This window comes from Pinus tabuliformis, chromosome 4_2, assembly GCF_031772625.1.
Source record: "Pinus tabuliformis cultivar Carrire ecotype Pingquan chromosome 4_2, CPIR1, whole genome shotgun sequence".
Taxonomy (NCBI): Eukaryota; Viridiplantae; Streptophyta; class Pinopsida; order Pinales; family Pinaceae; genus Pinus; species Pinus tabuliformis.
The window spans coordinates 589,453,154-589,458,523 of record NC_142304.1 but is presented as its reverse complement, the minus strand read 5'-3'; positions in this window follow the sequence as shown (position 1 = coordinate 589,458,523).

The following is a 5,370-nucleotide window of genomic DNA, read 5'->3' as shown; positions in this document are numbered from 1 at the left end:
ATCTTATAATGCATTGGTAGGAATTACCACTCAAACTCTCAAGATAGAAGGACATATCAAGAAGAAAAAGGTTCAAGCAAATCAACATCACAACGAAAGAAGATTTGATGTAGGTGACTCATTATTTTTGTGACTAAAACCATACAAACAAATGTCACTCAAGCAAGTTAAGAAGGATAATAAATTATCATCCAAGTATTATGGTCTGTACAAGGTGTTACAAAATATTGGTATTATGGCATACAAATTGGAGCTTCCTGCATCTTCTGATTGCACCCCGTTTTCCATGTTTCAAGCTTAAAAAAGGTTATAGGTGATAAGATCCCAGTTCAAACAATATTTCTAGAACTTGATAAGGTAGGAAAAGTCATACTGGAACTAGAAGTAGTCACATAAACAAGAAATCAACCACTATGAAATCAATCAATTTTAGAGTATCTCATTAAGTGGAAGAACTTACCCACGGAATATTCCACATGTGAGGATGAGAAGTTTATACAGAAGCATCCATGACTACTCAAGGATTGGGGATAACACTTTTTTAATGAGACAAGCATGTCATGTCCTTATGCTACTAGTGTAACCCCTTATTGTTATTAGCGTGACCCCCTTATTACATTGTTGTGCTCATGTAGTCCCCATATTGTTATTACTGTGCCCCATAGAATCCCATTATTGTTATTTTTGTGCCCTTACATTATTATTGTTATGTTGACTCTGATTATATTATGACCCCTTAGACTCCTATATATAGAAAATAGGTCTTGTCATTTGTATAATCCATGAATTGCTCATTTGTGTAATGTAAAGTAGATTGCCCACTGATCCAGGAGGATCTCGAGACACCAAGGGGATGGATAAAGGATCAAAATTAGAAATGGAAAAAAGGAGAATTTGATGGCATTGGTTGAGAGGGCTTGTCTTCCTGATTGCAATTGTGTGAACAGTTCATCAATTTGAGCTCGTATGCAAAAGATAGAGCTCTTCAAAGATTGGTATGGCAAAGGAAAAATGGGGCCCATAGTGCGCCACACGGCATCCCAGTTAGCACATGGGACCCACATGACATCCCATCAAACACTGAAACATGGTAGCCCATCATTAGCCTCTTAAACATGCACAAAAAAACATGGGATATTTTGGTTACAACTACAATTTTTATGTAAATATCCAATTAACTATATAAATAACAATATAAAACCAAATAAAAAAAATATAATAACCAAAATATGGTATATCCAAAACATTCAACATATGCATATTTTGGTTGAAGTATGGTATAATGGTTATACCATATAACATATATGGTAAAGATATATTACGCAACAACCAATCCACATTTAACCAACGGTGGAGGGTTATAATAAATGGTGGAGTAACCAACGTGTATGGAAATTATATTATGGTTATCACCAATTGCTAAGGGTTATAACCACCCACACCTCACATAAACCTTATCTCAAAGCTATATACCATATAACATATACAATGCACATAAACCAAACCATATATAGCATGGTTTATAACCAATGTAACCAACGCATGCCATAAATTTAATGGGAGATACGGAATGGCTTGGTGGCAGCCATGTGCTGGTCCCGCCACCCATAAATATCAATGTACAACACCCAGATATAATGTGGATTCTATAGGATGGGGATGGGATGGGTGCAGTCCTGTGGAGTATGGGCCCACCCCCCAATGGAATTTAATAAAATATATGAACTGTAAATATGGTATATGGTTGGGGTTAGAATGACATATGAAATTTATAACCAAAAAATATATTATGGTTTAATCCACCCTAAAGTTACATAAACTCAGTTTTTAACCATTTTGCAAGGTAGAGATCAATAGGCACAGATTTTGAGACAAGGTGGTGAAACCCTGAGCACTCAGAAACACTGGTGGAACTTTGCCTGAGCACAATTTTTGAAGAGGGTAATTTTGGTCCTGTATCAGAATTGGGCAAGTTTTATATCGATTTTTCACCTCTCAGCGACGGGAATCCAATGGTGGTGTCAGTTTTTGCAGCAGAGCTCTCCAATTTTGGGGCATTTTCAGCATGGAGGTATAATGCTCCACTTTTATAATTGATGAATGTAACTTCTTTTGATGCCATTTTTAATGAATGAAGGCCTCTCCATTGATCGAGTAGGGCTCGGAGATGTAGTCCAAGAGGGATGAACTCTGTTATCAAGTTATTGTCTTCTTGTCTTTTTATGCTTTTCTTCTTCTTTCTCTCACATGTGCACATTTAAAAGTTTCTCTTTGGTTAAGCTACAATCTGTATATGTAATTCTTTTAATGCATCTATAAACAAAAGATAACCTAGATCACCCCCTCAAAGAGCTTGATTTTGAAGTCATTGATTTGTATTTTCTATCTTTTTGTGAGTTGGTTTCATAACAATCAATCTCTCAAGGCCATTCACAACTTTAGGAAGATCAAGATCTAGATGATATCTTGTATCAATCTTTCTAAGAAGTATATTTTCAAGGGAACTTGTCACTGTTGGGTAAAGCACAACTTCTAGGTGAAAATATCAATCTAAAGATTTCCTAACTCACTTTCACGCAAAAGAACTAGGTTTAAAATTTTGAAATCAAATTTTACCATGAAATGCTTCCCCAGTATGGTCATCAGAATGGAAACTTCGTAGCTTTCCTAGGCTGAAAAGGAAACCATAGAGGAAACCACAAACCACTTTTAAAGCAGGGATCTAATCCTTCTAGCTTCAGAGAAGGCTCTCTCTATACAAATTTTTTTTTTTCTTAGATTGTAGGCTAGGTATAAAAGGTGAAGATATATTTTGTAAAGTTTTGGTTGTATAATGAAAGAAAATTCCATTGGGCATGTAGTCATAAAAAATCTTCAGTAATCAATCATAAATAGATAGAGTAGCTAAAACAGGGTGAGGTAGGAAAAATCCTGGATCTCGTGACGTATGTATGGTGTGAATAATATTTATATGAGGTAATATGTAATTAAATATAAAGCATACTTAAATTAATTTTCTATATAATATTAGAAGGAAAAAATTAATATTGTTTAGCAAGCCATACAAAAGTGCTCTAAGTAAATTCATATGAAAAATTAGAAGGAAAAACTCATTAAAAGAGAGGAAAGAATCACCATTTATTTGACAAATTAATCAGGAAACAATTTTTCCTCTGTATTTATAAATTGATTACTTCAAAATAAATTTCAATGCTTAATCAAAGAAATATATTTTCTTTTGCATAATGCAACCCTTTCTAAATATTTAAAAAAAAAAAATTATAGAGTTTGTCTTGAACTCAATTTAGATTTCAAAATAAAATTATTTACAAAATAATACCTATCAAAAGATGTAGATATTTCAAAACTAGAATGAAAAAATACCAATGTTGGACTAATTTGGATGTTATGTTCACACTTAAGGAGTGTTGTTGTTGATTGCAGCTACATTTATATTTCTTCTATTTGGCCGATCCCAGTCCGTAACATTTTTCTTTGATTTCACTCAACAAGATCCAATAGTTTATCCCATCGTTCTTCCCTATGAATAGACAAATTCATAATGCTTCAAGATGTTTAATCTACTTTTGTGTATGTTTGAAAAGTTGGCTTACTAAGAAACATATGTCGGGCTTCATGTTGAGTGTAGAGGACATTTTGTAACCATTCTATGAAATCTTCTCTGGTTATTGTTTCTCTTACTTTAGTGAATTTGGATGTATCTATAGCTATGTTGCACAACTGGTCTTGATAGTTCTTTGATGGAATCAATTTTCCATTATGGGCTTTCATATCTGGAAGTCCTTTATCCTGTAATAAAATAAAATTTCTATTAAATCTTTTCACTTGTAGTTCCAACCCTTTACATTTATTATCTAGTTGTATCATGAGGTTGTTGTTTATCATAAATCTATTTACTTCCATTATTGTGCTTATTCTGTGTTCAATCTAGAGTTCTTCGATCTCATCCTTAGTCTTGGAGTTCAACATCTTAATAATTTTGTGTGCTTATGTTGGTCTATGTCCAATTTCATCTTTTGTTTGTTCAAATGCTGCTTTGACATTTTGTACTAGTTCTTCCTACTCAAATATAATCTGAAATGATGGCCACAACTCTGTAATATTTCCATTAATGTTATGTCACATACTCTACTTGGTCTCTACTAACATCTAGGTTTTCAAATACTGGTTGTCATACTTTTCAATCCATTGACTTAACATACAATTTTTTTTTCACTTCTACTAAATATGCATTGTTAGCCATGATTTTATTCTTCTCCATTATTGTCAATGATGCTAACAATATCTCATTTTCTTATTTAATTATTGATAAATCTCCTAAATATTTCACTAAGTATTCATAAGAATTTGCAGTGGATGTTGATTCCCTTTCTATTAAAGTTGTTGTTGTTGTTGTTGTTCGTTGTAAATTTTGTTGTGCTAATGTACCTGTTGACAGTAATGGACCCGCCAACATGTTAAGGGATGTCCCAAGTAGGAAGTCCCAATTAGAGCTCAGACTGTTTGGTGTAGGAGTCCCAACAGTTGGTAGTACGATAATGCCTTTACCACGATTTTACAGAGAGGGAGGTAAGATGTCCCTATTGTTAGCAAGGGTGTGACATATCCAGTAAGTCAAGGATGGTGCATGAGCGGTTCTAACATACTGAGGGTGAGGTGATTGCACCCCTTGGAAACCTATGATAGCATAGAGTTAAGAAGGGGACACACGGGAAATGATGCGTGACAACATGGAAGGAAAGTTAGCGATCAATCCAAAGTGATGGTTAAACCAACAACACATTTAAGAAATATTCATACATACATATACAGAAATTGCGTAAGAAAACAAATACATATTTCATTTAGAGTTCTCAAGATAGGTGAAATACAATAAAACATATGCATGAAACGTGTTGGATATATTATATTAAGAAGTGTAAGTCCTAGTCATACAATACATCCATGTCCAACCACTAGTTTCGACAACAGAACGTTGTAGCCACAACCACCTAGTCCTCTAAAGAGATATACTAGATTTCCGCGTTAGAGAAGCCATGGCTTGTTAAAATACTATCCAAGCCCTCTCTAAGATAGTCTTATCATAAGCATGGATGACCATAAGCCTCTAAAATGAGTTATGAGGGACTATTTATAGCAAAGTTTGGGGTTGCCCTTGACATTCCCCTTTGTGATAGTTCATCTACCCTCATGACTCTTCATCTACTCTATGACTGTTACATCCAACTATCGACACTTGAACTTACGCTTGAAAAGAAGTTACATTACAATACACATGTACCCATGTGAGAAAAAATGACTTGAGAAAGCCATGCAAGACATCACTATGACTCAAAAAATTATTTGAAG